The 19,566-nt window shown below is 55.2% G+C and overlaps 1 protein-coding gene across 13 annotated transcripts in view; it reads left to right on the top strand.

Annotated features, from left to right (window-relative positions):
* HDAC4 (histone deacetylase 4) overlaps nucleotides 1-19,566 on the top strand; it is a 296,598-nt gene that overhangs the window by 89,204 nt on the left and 187,828 nt on the right. The window contains exon 1 of one of the 13 annotated variants that reach the window (XM_078071555.1): nucleotides 18,207-18,334. The exons of the other annotated variants lie outside the window; for them this stretch is intronic. The gene's annotated coding sequence lies outside the window, so the exon portion shown is untranslated. Of the gene's footprint in view, nucleotides 1-18,206; nucleotides 18,335-19,566 lie in introns of those variants that run through there. 13 annotated transcript variants of the gene reach the window in all.

Genomic DNA, 19,566 nt, shown 5'->3' with positions numbered 1-19,566 from the left:
CGTCCTGGCTTCCAGGGGGCCTCTCTGTGTCCCTGACGGGGACGGGGTGGGAGGGGGCAGCCCAGTCTTTATGTTAAGTATCATAAAGATAATTCTTTTTCTAAATATAAAAATACACAGAAATGAAACTTTTGTTATTTTTTCCTGTGCCCCAGGGAACATCTTTTGGAAGCCATCTAGATCACTGTTCCGTTTCTTTGGCAAGAATAATCAAATATTGAATGTCAAGGGAAATGAGAGCAAATAGTTCCAAGATCCTCTGATTTAGACAGGCCTGGGGAGCAGTGAGTGTCTCTAAGCTTATCTGCTACAAGAGTCTTCTGGGGTCAGGTAGACAAACTGTGAGTCCTGTGCCCTGCCCTTGCCCCACCTGCGACCCCAGGGAAGCCCCAGGTGCACCGGGAAGTACCACGGAGGTTTGTTAGTTAAGGACTGTGTTCATGGAAGAAGAGCCAGAAATGACCAGAGAAATGCTAAGTCCTGCAACAGAACTCCTGGGGCCTCTTCTAAATGCCAGCCAGTGTTGTGACCCTGATCCCAGGAAGCCCTGACAGGCTTCTGACGCTGCGGGAAATGTCGCGACCTTCAGAATCTAAGCTTTAGCGCTCAGCTGGTGGCCTCTGTTTAAGAAAGAGAGACAATCCCCCCTGAAAGGAGGGAAAAACAGAGCTGGGCCTGGCCCTCCAGGGCCGGCAGGGACCCTGTCCCAGGTGGTAATGAGGCCCTCCGGGAGCCGGCAGCAGCGTCTGTCCCCGAGTCCGCCGTGCGCACGTGCGCGTGCCACTGTGAGTGACGTGGGTGCCGGTGGAGGTGCGCACGCTTGCGTCCTGGCCGTACGGGCAGAGAGCTCCAGGACAGCTGGGGGTGTGTCTGCTTGGGGTCCTGCCGGTGCTGCCCTTCCCTGCCCGGGGACCTTGGGCCATACGGAGCTCTGTGCCTCAGTGTCCTCACCTGCGGAACGGGGACAGTGGGGATGCTGGCATCCCCAGTTCTCCTTGTGTGCAGATGAGGTCAATTCCTAGGAGAGCTCACTGCCTGTGAGCTCCAGTTCCTGACCTAAGGACCCAGTCGCTGGGGTGGGGGCCTAGTCAGGAGCCGCTGCTAGCCAGGGCTGAGTCTGCCCCGAGCTGGGAAGCACAGAGGACGGATGGCCTAAGTCTTGGCTCCTCGCTTCCTAGGACGCTCCTCGCCGCTTTAGCAAGGGGGAGGCCAGGGAAGAGGCAGCGGGCCACTTCTCTGCTGTGTGCATGCAGAGAGTCGTTGGCAGTGACTTTGTTCTCTCGGTTTGGGTGAGGACATTTTATTTAAGAAATAAAAGGAAGTTCAGTGGGAGCAGTAAACCAGACACAAAACAAGAGCTTTCGGGAGGTACAGGCATGGAAGCAAAAGGCCAGGAGCCTCCTCTCTGAACAAGCAGTGATGCTTTGCTTGTTTCCTTTTTAATCATGGAAGTAGGAACTGTTTGTTTTAGGAATGTTTTAAAAGAATAAACGTATTTGAAGATGGGGAAAAATCCCTCCTGATCCTCTTCTAGTCCCATCACATAGGTCACCGCTGTGACCAGATGCGTGTGTTTCTGTCCTGTCCCTTTGCTGGTGTTCTTCTGTGTCTTGTTGCTTTCTCCATAACTGGGTTTTTGATGAATATGAGATTTTGCTATTTTGCATTTTACACTTAACCATTTTATTATAACCATCCTTCCACGTTGTAAGAAAACCTTTTACGGGCGGCCGGTGGATTGGACGGGTGTCGTCCCACAGGTGAGCTGACCGCGCCCCCCTGTTGGATAAGCAGAGTCTGTGAGGCTCATTGGTGATTATGCCCACCTCTTGAGGAAGACCAGGAGCCTAACTTTTCTGGCTCTTTGCGCAGTATTGACCACCCGGTGCTCACAGTGTCCCCGACGGACACACCGAGGGGCTGGAGGCAGAGCAGGCTGCCTTGGAGGTCTTCCGGACTCACCCCAGCCTCTCCTCCCCATGCTCCCGGGCAGCCTTGCCCTGTGCTCTCTCTTCTGTGTCCAGCCCTGCCCTCGTGCCTGAGCCTTACCCACGATGGACTTTGGGGTGCCTGTGCACACTGCCGTGTGTCCCTGCTGGCTGCCACTCTTCTTCCCCCCCAGGAGTGGATGCTCTCACGACCCAGAACCGCGGGCCAGCCAGGACTCCTCTTTTTCTTCACCCTCAGCATTGCATGAATTTTCTGCACGCATTCGTTCCTTCTCCTGTGTCCGCGTTGCCACCGCCATCTCTCTCCTAGAATCTGAGTGCACTCTGGATATCCCATCAGCCTATCCCATGGCTTTCAGAGAATCTTTCTAAGATGTGGGTCCATTGAGGGGCTCCCCTCTGTCCCCGGGAGCAAGAACAGGCCCCTCTGTGACTCACCTACCCTCGCAGCCCCAGGGCCTCCCTCACCTTCCCTCAGGGTACATGTGTGGGTGGTGTGGTGCCCATCTGAGTCCCAGGGTGATGGAGCACACGCGGGGGGCCTAGACACCCTCCTGCCTTGCAAGAGATAGAGGGTAGAGCTGGAGGGACAAAAGGGCAGGACTCGAGTGGCCCCGCTCTTCCTAGAAATGTCTCCTGGTAAATTTATTTTCTTTTTCGTATTGCAAGTGGATGATGTAAAGCCTCCTGTTGGTTTTAGCATGCTGGGACCCTTAGCAGGCCCTTGTCGAATATTTTCCTGCTGAAGTCTTCTGAGGAAGGGTGGAGCCAGTTTTCTGCCTTCGGGCTGTTGAGGCCATCCATCAGACGTGCCAGAACGCACCTGAAGTGTGCGTCCAGGCCGGGCAGGTTGGTGTCTCAGTGCAGGGTGTGGATAGACCTGAACGGAAGGGAGCGGAGGGAGGACCTGTCCAGTGGCGTCCTGCGCACAGCTGGGCCTCTTCAGGAGGGACACGGTGGTGGCCCCAGACTCCTCCGCAGGCTTGTCTCTTGACTCTTGACCCAGAGCCCCTCTCCCTGGTCGTCCTGGGCCTCTGCTCTCATCAGGTCCCACCCCTGCCCGTCAGTTTAATCCCCTTTGACCCCGGAGGGTCTGGCCTCACTGCTTTAGTGACTTGCCCAAAGACCCTCGCGTCTGAGGCCCTGCCCAGCCCCACTTTTCCGCCGCAGCTTGGAGGTTGGGGACCTTGCCTGCCCCCCACGCCCGGGGGACCTGCCCTCAGGGGTTCACATCCACTGGGAAAGTGCTGGGGGGGCAGTATTGAAATGAGGTTTTCTAGAACCCCAGGGTCTTGCAAGATGTTTACAAATTCACCCGAAAAGCTAGGTGGGGGAAGGCAGGCCCTGAGGGCTAAGAACTGGGGGAACTCATTCTAAAAGAGGCCTTTCCAGTCTGTTGTTTCAGGGAGGCCGCAGCCTGTGGAGCTGCTGGTCCCCTCAAGGACACTCTGCCAGAAGAGCAGGACTGAGGGTAGACTGAGCCTTTTCCAGTGCTCACTGGTGGTGGCCCCGGGGCCAGTGTTTCCCGGGAAGCAGGGGACCCTGGGCGACCAGGGCGCTGCTGCTGGTCCCCATACCCCAACCTGTAGGCCAGGGGGGCGGTTCCGTTTCATTTCTAGAAGGATGTGCAGCTTTATTTTAAATTTAAAAAATTAAAACTGTATCTGACAGAGTTTCCTATTTATTGTTTGGATGGTAACTAAAGTTGAAAATGTTATTTTCCTGCCTAAACAGGGCTATGCTTTGAGTGCTAATGGGCTGGCTTTAAAGAGGACTGTCCACTCAAAAATCCCCATTGACAGTCTCCTTGGCTCCCGGGAGTTTGCCTCTGTCCCACCCCTATTCCAAAGAAAGAAAGAAAAGAAAGAAACAGTATCCACCCCACACTTAGCAGTACTTCCCATTGTGGGATGTTCCTGAATTGCGCGCCTTATTTGACCTGACCCGTTATTTGGCTTTAATGTTCAGGTAGCGGACTGTTACTGGCTCTGCTGGGACTGAAGATGCGCATTTTAAGTAAAAGGGGAGAGGTCTGTGTTTTTCTGACCCTGCCAAGCACTGAGGCTGCTCTGGCTTCTTGCTGGGGCGGCTCGGTGCCCGTCGGCCCCTCGGATTCCTTGGCTCGGCGCTCTGCTCCGATGGTGTTTACCCTCGGCTGCCATTCTCCTCGCAGGCTCTCTCAAAGGTCTTTGCGTCACGCCTCGAACAAACAACAAATGCTGAAAGGGTTTGTGTTCTCACCGCCTAAGAGCAGTGAGAGCACTTTGTTTACTTGGAGGCCAGGCCCGGGGAGGGGGGGGGCGGCGCTGGGCCTCCCTGGGACTGTGTGTATGGGGGCGGAGGGGTGAGGTGGCAGGTGCTCCTGGGAAGGCTGCCGATGCCCGGGCGCCTGGACACCAGGGCTCTGCCTCCGAGGTCATTGCAGGTCACCCCGCGTCCAGGGCCCCAGCCACCACCCCAGTGCACCCCTCCTGCCCTCCAGCCCGGGGACCCTCAGGGAGGCTGCAGACAAAGGACTGGGCAGCTGGGGTAGGTCCTGTTTTCATGCAAATGCAGCCAGCCACTTCCAGGAGCCTCCCCAGCCTGAGTTCAGCTGTACCAGGCTCTCTGCAGCTTAAGCCCTTTTTCTAGAAGGTGCTGGTGGACATTTTAAATCTTCCCTACGATATTTAAAATATGTGGACTTAGAAGAGCAACATAAAAAGCACCCACATAGACGTTTCCAGTGATGCACCCCCCACCTGCCAGCCCGCACTGCGAAGTAGAAATTAACCTAAATTAGGAAGATAATTGTCCCCATGTTAATTGTAGGTTGTCCTTTAGAGCTGTTTTCATTTGCGAGGCCTCAGCAGCGGGCTGGCTCCGGGCCCTACCGGGGCTTCCTGCTCATCGGCACCCCTTAGAGTCAGATTTCCAGAAAGGAGCCCTTTCCTGAGGCGTCCTCTCGCTCCGCAGTCTCTAGGTGACATTCTCCTGAGGTCCCCCTCTCGGCTGCGTGCCGCCCAGGCCCCCACCCCCACGCCAGGATGTCCCTCCCCGAGGGCCGCGAGACCCTTTCTGCACACACACGCCTGGCGATTTTCAGCGGCGCGGCTGGTGCCCCAGCTGTCACGGCCGGCCGCGGGCTCGCACCTGGCGCTGGGGGCTGGTGCCAGCGCTGGCAGGCCAGTAGCCTCGACCTCACCCCTCTCCCTGCCACGGTTTAGGGTCCCTCCCGTCGCCCCCCGGCACTCAGAGTAGGCTTCACAATAAAAATCCCATTGGCCCTAGCGATGGTTCTGTGAGGGCTTTCCCACTTGGAAGCACCCAGGTGAACTGTAGGCCGTCCCTGTCCTTGCGCACACTGCCAGGGGGAGGCAGGGGACCCTCTGAGCTGTTTTTTTCCTCTTTTGGTCAGTTTTCTTGTTGCCTGGCTCACTTGCTCTGTCAGTCATGACTGGGTAACACTTGTAAAGTAAAAATCTCAATCCTCGTCCTCCCCAGGCGACGAGTAATTGCTGAATGAATGATGTAAATCCCCCCCCTTTCTCCCCAGTGACCGTGTAGGCAGTGTGGCAACAGGATGTAGTGTTGTGTGTGTGTGTGTGATGTGTGATACATGTGATACACATATATGTGCGATGTGATACATGTGATATGTATTGTGTGATACATGTGATACACGTGTGTGATGTGATACACACGTGTGATGTGATACATGTGATACACGTGTGCAGTGCGATACATGCAATATGTATGTGTGATGTGATACATGTGATACACGTGTGTGATGTGATACATATGTGTGATGTGATACATGTGATACACGTGTGTGATGTGATACATGTGACACTCGTGTGCAATGTGATACATGTGATACACGTGTGCGATGTGATACATGTGATATGTATGTGTGTGGTACATGTGATATACGTGTGCGATGTGATGCATATATGTGTGATGTGATACATGTGACACACGTGTGTGATGTGATACATATGTGATGTGATACATGTGATACACGTGTGATGCGATACATGTGACACGCGTATGTGATGTGATACACATGTGCGCGATACATGTGATAGCACGTGATGTGATACATGTATGATATGTGCTGTGATACATATGCAATACATGTGATACGCATGTGCGATGTGATACATGTGTGTGTGATGTGATACATATGTGATACATTTGATACATGTATGCGATGTGATGCATATATGATATGTGTGATGTGATATATGTGATACACGAATGATATGTGTGTGGTGTGTGGGTGATGGGGGTGTGTGTGTGTGACGTGTGGGGCGTTGTGGGGTGTGTGTAGGCAGGCAGCCCTCCATTGCTGCAGCTTGCTCTGTCTCATGCTCTTAAGCTTGATCCTCCAAATCGTCTGTCCCTCCAAACTCCCTCTCAGTGATATTGAAGCCTGCCTTCCAAGGTTGTCAATTTTACCTCTTACCTGCTTTTCACAAATACAGGAATGTTCTTCATCAATGTAAAATGGGCTGCTCATTGCTGCTCCATGTCCCACATCACCGCAGCTGGGTGTCCCTGTGATGGGGGCTCCGTGTCCCCATCACTGCGGCTGGGCATCCCCATAGTCAGACATTATAGTGGAGGAAGAATTAATTCAGAAGATGAGGAATGAATTCAGAAGATGGAGTAAGGTCTTATAATATGGAAAATGTTAGCTCATATTTGGAAAAGAAATAATTAAATTTAGTAAAAATTGTTGATGCATTTGGGATTTTAAATTAAGAGACTTTCTGTCGATAAAGCCAATTTTTGGAACCCAAATACGTATTAACTCTTGGAAGCTTTGTTCTATTTGGGTGCTCTGACTAGGAAGTAACACATAGCTGACAGGGCCTCATTTATTTTGTTCTCTCATTTGCTTTACCTAAAGCTGAAATGGTGAGTAAAGATGATAATACTTTTTTTAAAAATCGGCAGTGGTGGAGACCGCCAGAGCGTGGGCTCTGAGCCCGTTCCAGCACGAGTGCAGGGGAGTTACGGTAGGTCTGTGCACCCCTGCGCAGGGTAGGGGAGCCGCGTGTCCGGAGGGCGGCTGCTGCTTCTCCTGGGCTGTAAGAGTCGCCGTCCAGTTTTGATGGCCCAGTGCCGGGCACGCACGTGGTTGAAATTCAGTGAAAGCTTTGTGAGGAAAGGAGGAGAAACTGCTGTTTAAAACATTTGCTTCTGCTTTGTTGTTGGGAAACACACAACCGTGCATATTTTAACACAAAGAAAGGTTAACCTACAGAAATTGTTCCTCCTCAATGACAACTTGCTTGAGCCAGAAGCAGACCTTTCCTTTTGTGGTTGGTGCTTACTGAAAACAAAGGAACAGCAGGAACCTTCCCTGCCTCCGGGTCGCGGGTCAAGAAGGTCACCTGTGGTTTTCCTACTCTGACTCCTTAAGTTTTGTCTCCCGTTCAAGTCTTTGAGTTTTGTGTATGGTGCAAGGGAAGGATTCATTTTCTTTTCCCATTTTGATAACACTGGTATAAGACTTGACCCCCTTTCCCAGGATGGCCACACTTCGGGCTCTGGCGGAGGTCAAGTTCGCTCTGTTCCAGGGCCCTCTGCCAGCCCTGGCTTCCTCTGCCCCCACCTCCCTGCTCCGTCCCAGTCCTTCCACGAGGGTCCCAGGGCTCTCTGTGCATGACCTCTCCAGAGATGTGAGCACCCCGGACAGGTTCCTTTAAAAAACCAAGGTGGGGGGCACCTGGGTGGCTCAGTCAGTTGAGCTCCAACTCTTGATTTTGGCTCAGGTCATGATCTCAGGGTCATGAGATCGAGTCCCATGTGGGTCTCCTCACTTGGCGGGGTGTCTGTGTGGGGTTCTCTCTTTCTGCCCCTCCCCCCTTTCCCATGAGTACACGTGTGCGTGCGCTTTCTCTCTCAAATAAATAAATCTTAAAAAAAAAAAGTAAGTGGGGCTTTGAGTGGAATTGCACTGAATATATGGGTGAATTTGGGGAGAATTGGCATCTACACTGTTAGGTCTTCCATTCCTTTGCGTGCTTGTCTTTCATTGATTGGTACTTCTTTAATGTCTTCCAACAGATTTGTAGAATTTTCTTAACTCAGGCCTAGCATGTGTTACATTCAATTTATTCTTTGGTGGAGTCTAGGGTTCTTTCCCATGTTGTAGACAATATCTTTTTTTTTAAATTAAGTTTTCTAGTGCTAGTATATGAAAATGGAATTGATTTGTGTATTTTATTTTTATATCCAATCACTTTCCTAAAATCTTACCATTTCTGAAAGTTTTTTCTGTAGAGCTTTGGGGTCTCTAAGACAAAGAACATTAACTGTAACGATGACAGCTTTGCTTTCTAATTACTGTGTTTATTTTCCTTGTCTCACTGTGCTGGCTGAGGATCCCAGTTCAGCTTGGAGCAGGAGTGGGAAACGGGCTTCCTTCTGTCGTCCTTGACATTAAAGGGAAGGCCTCTGCCATGTCCCCGTTTCAGAGGGGTGGTTGCCCGAGGTTTGTGTAGGTTCCCCTGCAGATGAAGTTCACGGATGTGTGTGTTTCAGGAGTGGGGGCTTTCACTGTACCCACAAGGGGATCATGTGGTTTCTCTTTAATTTCTTCAAGTGTTGGATTATCCCTCCATTTTTTTGTAGTAGACCCACCTCGCTGGTGATAAATACTGTGTTTTTTATATCTGACCGGATTAGGCTTGGCAGTACTTTGGGATTGTTCTGTCTTTTCTTAAGTTGCTTTGGCTCGTAATTCTCCTTTTTAGTGTCAAATTGTTTTATCCTCTGGAAGCATTTGCCTAAGATTAAAATGGTCTTGAAAGTTTGGAATTATTCTTAGATTATTTGGGTTTGTGTTTTCTTGGTGGGTTGATTTTTAACCACTGGGTAGTATCTAATAGTTACCAATAGTCTGAATTTTTAGTTCTTGTATTAATTTAAGGTCATTTTTAGGAATTGGCCTGTTTCATCTGAATTTTCATTCTTACAGCCATGGACTTGTTCATGGTATTTTCTTATCTTTTTAAATCTCTGCTGGATTTGTAGCGTGTATCCTTCTTCATGTCAACCATTATTTTTCCTTCTTTTTGGCCAGTCTTTATTTCACTAAATTTTTGAGACTCAGCCCTTGACTTTGTTGATGTGTTAGTCTGCTTTCCAGGTTCTACACGTCTGCTCCTAGGTTCCTTCTATGCATGGAGGGGGTGGTCGGCTGTCCTTTCCCATGGGAGGCCCTGTGGGCAGCTCACCAGCCCTCAGCCTGCCTCCTCCTGGTATAAACTACACATTTCCCTCAAGTGCAGCGTGAGGTGCATCCTAGAGGTTCAACACCTAGCATTTTTATTTTCATTCTGTTTTTTTGAAAGTCACATCGATAGTAGACCCCTTTGGTACAATGTAAGGAGAATGGTGCTTCGTCTCTGTGGTCTTCCTTCTGAAAACAGTCCAGTGTAATCATGACAGAAACATCCCACAAGTCCCAATTAAGGGACATTCGACAAAATACATGGCTTGTACTCTTCAAAGCTGTTGAGGTCATCAAAAACAAGGCAAGTTCCAGGAACAGCCCTAGCCAAAGGAGACGTGACAGCGAAATGTGAGGTGGGCCCAGCGTAGGATTTGGAACAGAAAGAGGACATTAGGGAAAAACTAAGGACGTCTGAGTGAAGCATGGGCTTCAGTTGATGGTCGGGTATCGGTGCTGGCTCCTACTCTTAACAAACGCACCGTCCCAGCCTCAGACATTGGCTCCGTCCGGCCCTTCTCTACGACGCTCGGCCCCAGAGCCTGAGTCCTGGCCCGTCTCAGCTCGGTACCCTGGGTCCGTGACCTCTGTGCCCTCCGTGCCCTCCCGTGCCCTGGACCTCCTCCAGGCCGCTGTCTCCCTCCCCTGCGCACAGCCCTCAGGGGGAGCCCCAGCAGCTCCGTCGGTGAGCAGGTGTGCTTGGGATTACCTGGGAATGTGTGACTTGCCCTCATTCTTGAAGGATTGTTTTACACGATCTGAAGATGATGCTTCTTTTTCTCCTTTTGTACCAGTCAGGCGACCCTTCCTCTGGCCTCTGGCTGCCCCTTCCTCGTCTGCCTTTTCTGACTGGCTGCTGGTGGCGTCCTTGTGTCCCGTGTCACAGTTGTGTGACTGTGTGTCTGGGGTGCAGGCACTCTTTTTTTCTCTCGGTGGAGGTTCCCTTCTGTGCCTGTGCATGGCGTCTGACCAGTTCTGGAAACCCTGGGCCGGCTCCCCCCACGCCTTCACCAACCCGGGACACACGGTGCTCCCCCCGCCCCCGGCTCTCCCCGTGTCTCAGCTCTTCCTGTGTCCTCGCTCCCAATTTTGCCTCCTGCTTTTCAACTATTTTCTTCAGAACTGTCTTCTAATTCACTTAGTTTTCTTGTTGGGTTTGCACGGTTTCCATTGCTTAAACCACCCATTGAGATTTAAACAAAATCATCATTTAAATGATTTTAAGTTCTTCATTCATCAATTCATTTAAATTGTTATTTTTGAAAGTTTTGTTCTTTTTCTAAATGATTAATTTTGACAGTTTCATTACTTTTTTTATTTCTTAATTTTTAAAAGTATCTTAGTAAACTTTTCATTAACTCAAAACATACATACAAAAAAATGCACTTAAGTGGATAACACATTAATGGGAGTTTTTCCTTCAAAGTTTCAGAAATAGGAACACGATATCCTGTTCCCAGCAGTACCTGTGTCTCAAGTGTGTTTTTGACCCTGTCCATGGATGCTCTGCTGCCTTCCAGTCATTTCTGTGTGGTTTGCTTGTCCTTGATCGGAGCCCAAGTGTAGCTGGTCTCCCCACGTGGAAAACGGATAGGGACGGACGAGGCTTTTCTTCAGCAGCTCTGTGGGCTTCTCAGGGAGCCTTTAGTCAGTGCCCCGCTGGGAATGTCGCGGCCCACAGTGAGCCCAGTGCCTTTGGGTGCTCCCTGTGGCCTCCCCCTCGCCCAGCCCGTGTGCCCTCTGCTCGAGCTTTGATCCTGTAGCTATTTCTGGCTCTTTTGGGGTCCCTTCCCTGCCCGTGAGCCCAGCAACGTGACAGAAACTATATTTTGTTCAGAATCTGGGTTTTCTGCAGCAGGAGAGCTCCTGCCGTGTCCCCAGAAGCCCGGCCTGGGGCCTGTACGTGCTCAGACCGTTGGGTCCTTCTTCGTTTTTCTCCATCAAAGCTGAGATGCCAGGTTTGGCCACGGCACCCTCTCTGGCCTCCACCCCTGCGCCTCACCTCGATTATGCTCACCTGCCCAGTGTAGCCTCCGCTTAAATCTGTTGTGTCCACGACCCGCTCCTTCCCCAGGAGGGCAAAGGCTGCTGGAGCAAATATCCCCTTTGCTTCCTGGTCTCCCCCCAGACTTTGCCCCCCAAGCCCGGGGGCTCTTGACATCCAGCCCGCCTCCGGCCGCCCCCCCACAACTTCTCTGCCCCTCCCGCGCTCAGACTTTGAGCCAAGCCTGTCGGTGCGCAGCACGTGCCTTGTCAGGACTGGAGGGTGGGGGTGTTCTGCTCAGCGTTAGATTGATGGCTAAATTTAGACACATGATGTGTTGACTTCCATCCTGCTTTTGATCCCCTTCTCTCCTTTCCCCATGAATACCTCTCACTTTTCTTGAATTTTCAGTCATTTGCTTGTCTCTGGCTTGCTTTCCGAGAAAGCTGAGTCTCTAAATATACTCTAATTGCTTACCTTAAACAACACAGCAGAGTCAAACTTCCCCGACGCCGCGTCTCCCTCAGGCTCTCTGTCACCTCCTGCATGACTTCGGGGGTTGGCAGATGCGCTTACACGTAGTGTCCAATGAGGATGCTCTCCAGTGGGAAAGAGCAGACGGGGATGTGTGGCTGCCGCGGGTCCAGGGCCGCTGTGCTGTCGCCCACGGCGTGTGCACCCGATTCGCACGGTGCCACCACGGCCTCATCTCCAGTGGCCTCTTGCTGTGGATGCCCCGGGGCCCCTGATGGGCTGTCCTGCATGCCACCTGGCCTTCCTGCCAGGGTCACCCTTGCCCCATGAGGGGTGGGAGCCCGTGGAGGAATGCTTGCCCTCTCTCCCCACAGACAGACCGTCCCAAGATGCTCGGCTAAGGCTTCTAGCCGGGTCCGCTTGATTGGGCCAAGCCACAGCTACCTGGGGATACGTCCTTGTCCCAGCGCCCCCACCGCTGCCCTGCTGCACTCCCTGCCCGTTGCCCCAGCTTCTCCCTCTCACACCTGGAGGGAGATTCTGCTCCAGAGAAGCAGGGACACTCAGGCCACCTTCATGGAGAATGCAGCCCACGCTGACATCTGTGTCCTCATCTCCTATTTGCTGTCAGCAACCTGAGGTCCCAGTCAGGGCCCCCGCTTCCCTGACCGCAGCAGCCCATTCTGGGACTTTCCAGGGGTTCATAGTGTGTCAGTGGCTCATGACGGGGAGGGGAGCGTGCTCCTGGAGAGCCGAGCGCGGCAAGCGGGCATTTTACACCGTTGTAGTGGCTCATGACGGGGAGGGGAGCGTGCTCCTGGAGAGCCGAGCGCGGCAAGCGGGCATTTTACACCGTTGTAGTGGCTCATGACGGGGAGGGGAGCGTGCTCCTGGAGAGCCGAGCACGGCAAGCGGGCATTTTACACCGTTGTAGTGGCTCATGACGGGGAGGGGAGCGTGCTCCTGGAGAGCCGAGCACGGCAAGCGGGCATTTTACACCGTCGTACAGAAGCGCTGGTGTGCCGCCTCTCAGAACCACAGCTGGCCGGGGGCCCCTTCTGCTGCGGGGGCGGCCCTGTGGGGCCAGCCATCCACCTCCATGTCCAGAGACAGCTCCGTGCCCCACACTGACGCACGCAGCCTCTCCCTGTCCCCGCGGCCTGCCCTTCAGTCCAGGTGCTCGGGCTGGAAGTCCAGGAACGGCTTCTGATTTTCTCCCTCAGCACCCTGGACATGCGGTTGGCCCCCCTTCTGATGGCTCCTCCTCCAGGACTCCGGGTCTCTCGGGCGGGTGGGCAGGTGGGGGCCACTGCTCCTACCAGCTGATTGCCCAGCGCGGCCGGCATGACAGGAAACAACGTGAACTCACGGCTGACGAACGCAGACTGAAAACAGAGGTCCTGAGGACTTGGGACCTACCACCTCCTGATGATCTGCCTGCGCTGCTCCCCGATGCCGCACCTGATCTGGGGTCTTCAGTGTCTTTACGGTACGCGTGCCTGGTGTGCGCAGGTGCCTTCCCGCCGGCCAGGGCTGGCTGCCCCCACTCTTCTGGGACCCCTGCACTCCTGGCCTCTCCCTCTGCCTGCAGTCTTTCCCTTCCTGATTTTAGGGACTCATCAGTGCCCCGCCGGGTTCAGGGGTCCCCTTGAATCGCAGCTCCCCAGGGAAGCCTTTCCAGCTGCACTCCTGTGCCCTCCTCTGTCGGCCGCTTCCTGCGGTTCAGGACTAGCGCGGACTCCCGAGAGCGGCGGGGTGTGCGCGGCCTGCGGGGGGCTTCGGTGGCTGAAGGAGTTCTGGAAGAGTGCATGGTTTGTTTTTAAACTGGCTCGCCCCCTGCATAGGGACGACAGTGGGAAGACTGGTAGTCAGCTGTGAACAGTGGGTACGGGGGGACAGTGACCCTGACGTGTCCTGGGGCAGGACAGCAGCACCCCCGTGTCCCTCGGCAAGAGGGTCCACACGGGCACCCCCACGGGGGTTCTTTTTCCTTTGGCACCCTTTCCAGGTTGCTTTGAGGCCGGAGTGTTTGGAGCCGGTGGCAAGCGAGCAGCTGCCCGTGTCGTGTGTCCTGTGCCCTGGCTTTGCCCCTGGGAGGGGCCGCTGGGCTCCATCAGCCATGCCGCAGTGACTGCTGACTCCCTGAAGCCGCTCTGTGCCCATCCACAGGCTGGGAGTCTAGCACGAGGAGGTTGGGGGCACTGGTGTTTGAGGGTCCGTGGCTGGCTTTCTTTGGGTGAGCCGTGCAGGAGCTTGAGGCACACTGGCGTGTCACCCTCGTCCTGTCTCGTGGGCTGTGGGCATAATGAAAAGTGAGAGAATGTAAAATGTAAATTTCCAGATGGCATGTCTGTTTGTTTTTTTGGCCAACGTGTTTTCCATGGTTGACAAAACAGAGCCAGTGTGCGTCTCAGGTGATACAAGGAACTTTGGTCAACACGCGCCCCGTTCCTCCGCCGACGAGCCTGCGGCCCCCGCGTTCGCGGTGACCTGCGCCTGCGGAGAGCGCGCTCTCAGGGTCCTCTTCCTACAGGGTCACCGCACGAGACACCCCTGAGAGCGGGGTGCACACTATCCGTGGACCCGCGTACTGATTCTGGGACGTGGGGGGGACCTCAGAAGTGTGGCATTCACGGCCTTTTCTGAAACATTTGTCCGTGGTCCTGCAGAAAGCGCGGAGAGAGCCCGCGGGGGGCCTGCCATTTGTTGTTCTTCCAGCATGAATATGTCTGGTTAATTATGCAGCCGGGCTCGCGGCCCTCCCCATCTCTTCTGCTGAGGGTGCGGGAACACGGTCCACTTACCGCCTTCTTCGATGTCTTCCGTAGCCCCGCTGGCAGGGCTGATCCCGGGTCCTGCTTGTCACCCGCTCGCAGGAGACCTCTGTGTCGGGCGCAGTGGGTGTGGACCGGAGATTTGTTGCTTTGATGCTGCCCCCGATTGCTTTCATTTTCCAGCTCACACCGCCTGTCGCTTGTGTCACACCGTGCCCTTCCAGGCGGGCCTCTCCCTCTGCACTGGACTTGGAGAGGGATTCTGGTTTCTGCTGGGACAGTGAAGAAGACTGACCGGCGTCAGTCAGCAAGACTGGGTCAGAGCCCTGGCTTTGCGGCTTAGATGCTAAGTGATGGGAACATCACCTGGTCTCCTGGAGCCTTGGTTTTTCTCATCAGTGAGATGGGTATATAGCCACCTCAGGCATGTGTCGTAAGGCCTAGGGGGCTGAGGATTAGCCTGTAGCCTGCTCGTTGATTCGTTGAATAATTCATGTATTCAGTCATGGTTCTCAGCTCGTGGAAGTGAGTCTCTCTGCAGGCCCAGGGCTCAGGCAAGCCTCACGGGGGGACTGCAGATCATGGCTTTGCTTTTGCAGGTAAAAGCTGTTACTAAATTTGAGTTGAAGGTCCTCTGAGGCTGGCATTCTGAGGCCTGGAGGAGGGTACGTGTGCGTGTGGGTCACACTGTGGTGAGGTCACCTCACGCCATTCCCTCTGCTTGGGGACCTGTGGCCACAGCTGCACTGCCCTTCTCCTCGGCTTTCATCCTGGGTCCTGGTCTTCACTGTTCAGGGGGAAGCCTGCTGCATACGTGTTTATGGGCAGGGAAGTGACTTTTGAGGGAGGCTCTAGAACCTTCCTAGAAGGTAAGTTAAAACAAACCAAAACTTTTGGCAAGTTACTTTGACCGATACATAGTAAAAGTTGTCTCCAGACTTAAAAACTTCTCTTTTTCTTTGCGAATTAGATTGTCAAGGATTTTTAAAACCAGTGTAATATGTCAGATAGCCTTGTAGAAGATCCTGGTTGGCCGAGGCACCTCTTCCCTGAAGACCCCCGGGGGGAGGCCCCCTCAGACTTGAGCTGCGCCCTTCCTCACCCACCTCGGCTTGGTGCTTTGGTGCTGCTCTGTCTTCTCTGTCTTTTCCATCTCTTGTGCAGGGCTCTGAAGACTAACGGTCTGAGCCGGTGGGGAACGCACGCCTATTTCTCAGAAACCCCAGCCTCCAGGGCGCCCTGGCCGGTGGGCGCTGCCTAGGAGGTCAGCCCGGCGGGAGAAGAGTTCTCGTACTCATTTACTTACTCCTCCAGCCCCGAGAACCTGAGTGCTAGCAGTTACTCAGGCCAGCGGCTCCTGGGCCCCATCCTGGCCCCAGGATGGACCTGCTGTGGAAAACAGCAGCGCCTTCTGTCGGAGCGGCCAGGCGCCGGCAGGAGCGGTGGGAAGGCCTCTCCGCGCCGGTACCGTCGGGCCCGGGTCTGGGTGGTGCGCCGGCCACTTGCGCGCCGTGCTCAGCGAAGCCGCTCACCCCGGCCTCCGTGGGTCTGGCGGTGGCTGCAGTGGGACCGGGCTCGGGCCCGCTGGGCCAGCAGAAGCGCCTCCAGAAACCCACGTCCCTGCCATGGAGCGCAGAGGTGTCGGGAGATTTGCCTTCGACCACGGGAGGGGATGGGCTCGGAGTGGGTCGCGGCTGTGCTGTGGGGCACCGTTGCAGAGACCTTCAGGTGCTCTTTTCCGCCCAACCTGCCGTGCCGCTTGGAGGGGTGGCCTCGGGTGTCCCCTCGGGCCTGTGCTTTGAGCTCGGACTGAAGGCCCTTCGCCTCTGTCCACCTTCCCTCCTGGCACTGGCCCCTCATTCCCTGTTCTCTGGGGAAGCTGGAGTTAGGCCCTCAGCCGCCTGCAGTGTGGCTTTCCCTGAGCACGGGGAGGAAGTTCTAGGTGATTTCTCGTGATTTCCCCCTTGAGGCGTCCTGCAGCAAGTGTGCAGCCCCTGCTATGCCTGGCAAGGGGGGGCCCTGGGACAGCCGAGGTCAGGTGGAGCCAGCTTCTGCCGGATAGTGGAGAAGGAAGGTTGTGAAGAATGCCTGCAGGTGCCCAGTCCCCGTGCCGCCTGCAGACGCGCACGAGGCCCCAGGGGCAAGCTTGTTTCCCAGGGGCCGCCAAGAGCGCGGGGAGGTGCCGTGGAGCGGGCTCTTGAACGGCGTTCCCTGGGCGCCAGAGGGGTGTGTGCGCGGACGCGGGCATGGGTGTGTTTGGGTGTTTGGTCAGGGTTGGGGTTCTGTGGGTTGGTAAAGGAAGGCACAGTGAAGATGGCCCTCAGGCCTGACCACTCAGTCACGGTGTCACCACTGAGGACTGTTGTCGGGCTCCAGGCCTGCCCTCCATCCTCCCCTGGCTCTGCTCCTTGGCTCACTTCTGCAGCTGGGCCATGTCCAGGGAGCGGGCGGCTTGGCCGCTCGGAGCCTCACCTCCAGCTGGGAGGCCTTATCTCTCCATCACTAATGAATCGGTGTTGGGGAAGGCACCCGTGGCTGCGTGGGGGCATTTCCCTCCTGGCGGGGGGATCCCTCGGGGCCTCTGGGATAGCGGTGCAGCTCAGACACGCAGAGCTCTTGGGCTAGCTTCCGCACACCACCAGCTGCCCAGAGGACCAGGGTGCGGGTGGGCAGAGCCGTGATCTGACAGCCCTGCCCCAGGAGGAAGCTGGAAGAAGGGGCTGGAAGCAGGCTGGAGAGGGAACCCCTCCATTGTCCGTACGACTGATTTGATGCCCCTGCAGCCAGTATCTTTATACTGTCTCTTCCTCCCCTGGGCTCTGGCGCTGTGGGTCAGGCCTCGCCCTGTCTTCAGCCGACCAGCACAGACGCTGCTGCTTGGTCTGCGGCTCTGGCGCTCTCTGTGCCGTCACCAGCCTGATGGTCCCGGTGTCAGAAGTCAGGTAGGTTCCCTGGTTCTCCCCACCTCAGGGGGAGTGCATCTAGGGCCCCCCGTGACTGCACGCTGCACGTGCTTGCGGGGCTCCCCGCCCCTGCACTGTGCGCGCTCTGAGCTGGCTGCGCCTCGCACATGCCTCCCACCCGCCGCCTCATCCATCCCTGCTCAGTGCTCACGGCCTCACCTCCTCTGGGACTCTTCCCCCCGAGGCAGGTGACGGTGCCGATGGGGGCTGCATCTTCCTTGCCCCTGACACAGCCTCTTGGGCTAGCACTTGGTGTTGTGGGGGGATTTGCCCCCCAGCTTCTCACCTCCCTGTGAGCTCCCGGAAGGCAGGGGTCCTGATTTCCGTGTCACCTCCTCACCCTTCTAGGTGTGCGTGGCACCCGAGGGACCGGGAAGTGGGACCAGGGAGCCCAGGGCTGAGCTTGGAGCCGGCCCCCGGGCACTGGCGCCCACGCCCCAGTGCGCCCCAGCGCGCCCCAGCGCAGGAGCGTCTCGCCCACCCACCTCGCTCCCGCCGGCCCGGCCCTGTTGTCTGCTGCAGGCTTAGGGTCTGGGCGTTTCTTTCTCAGCACGGTAACACCACTCCCAGCATCACGGTGTTAGGAGCCCGTATGTGCGCATATACGTGACAGTTCGAACCGGCAAGGCCTCCTGGAACTCGGGGCTGGTTCCTGGTGACTCAGCAGTCTTGGGCTCCTGCCATTTCTGTGTGAGCCCTGTGCTGGGACGGTTATGAATCATCTGCTTGCCTCTTGATTTGCGTCAGTCAAACCACATGTGAAGAAAGCAGCAGTGAGCAAGGCTTTGCCGGCAGCTTGGCGTCCAGCGTGGGGGACACTGGCCAGGGACAGCCTCAGAAGGCCAGCCCACCGCTCGCCCCGGTGGTCTGGGCTGTGGGCCTGGGGTGGCTTCCGGCCGGGTCCCTCCACCCCCTCGCTTCCCCTCCCGAAACCGCTGTTAGCCACGCAGGAGATGGGCGCAGTGGTAATGATGGCTCTTTCTGCTCTTTCCTGGTTTCCTGTGTGTAATCCTGTGGCCGGCGGGACACATTTGCAGTTATGGGAATGTTGGCTGTTTCAGGCAGAGTTGCTGGTCTTTTCTTCCCTGTCACAAAATCACTTTAGGACATGGCTCTTTGAAAAGATCCCTTGTAAGAAGGACTTAATTAAACCGGGATGCCAGCTGTCCCCCGCCCCCGCTAGGCCCGAGAGGATTGCTCCAGAGTGGGCAGGGCCCCGGTCCCACGGGGCGCCTCGGGAGGTGACATGGGGCAGCCGTGAGTCTGACTGTGAGCGCCCCGGGGTAAGGTTTGCGCTCGGTGCAGCCCCCGAGACAGCTGTGCTCTGTGGCCGCCAAGGGCTGGCTGGGCACGATTCCCAGGGCACCCCCAGTTTCATGGCTTGGTTTGTTTAGTTTTGTATGAAGTAGGCAGATGACGTTGTCATTTTTACCGTAAAGTATACTGTTGTTATGATTGTAGTTTAAATCGTAGCCGATGTTCTAGTTACCTGGCTAATCCCAGCTGGGGTAGCATTTTAGGAGAACAGCACCCCGGCCCCAGCCTTCCCAACATCACCATCTCTCAGTGAGCCCCGTACCTTTGCCCTTAGAGTAAGGGGGGACCCCAGGCACATGGAGTTCTTCCTGGTTTTTGCCCCCTTCCGGCGGTGAGCTGCAGTGTGCTTAGGTTGAGCTGCTCCAGGGACTGAGAGGAACCAAAGTGCTCCCAAGCGCTCTCTTTTCTGAAGCTCCTCTCTGAATGGGCTTCGAGAGTGTGACCTTCTGTGACCGTGAGCCCAACAACATGCAGACGGCCAGGAGACAGGACAGAGGAGCACCTGAGTCCGAATCCAGCCCTTTCATTGGGTATCTTTGTGTTTTTAGTTATGGAAAACTTCAGACATTTATAGAAGTAGAAGATAGAACCATGAAGGACCAGGTGGCCTTCCCCTGGCTTTAGCAACGACCCACCTGCGCCAGTCCCGCCCTGCCTGTGCCCCGGGTCCCTCCCCCGGCTTCCTGGAAGCCATTCCTGCAGTCTTACAAACGCTAAAAGGTTGGGACTCTTCAACATAGAATCATCACATGCTTGACAGCGCGGACATTTTAATGCTGTCAGATAGTCATGGCTTAAAATCCCCAGGTGTCTGAATGCTTTGTTGTTTTCCTGGTTGTTGTTCAAATAAGTTAAATGAGGACCACACAGAGGCCTTTCC

This window comes from Halichoerus grypus, chromosome 4 (assembly GCF_964656455.1).
Source record: "Halichoerus grypus chromosome 4, mHalGry1.hap1.1, whole genome shotgun sequence".
In the NCBI taxonomy this organism is placed as follows: domain Eukaryota; kingdom Metazoa; phylum Chordata; class Mammalia; order Carnivora; family Phocidae; genus Halichoerus; species Halichoerus grypus.
The sequence above is the reverse complement of the archived record's forward strand: the minus strand, read 5'-3'. Positions and strand labels throughout refer to the sequence as shown.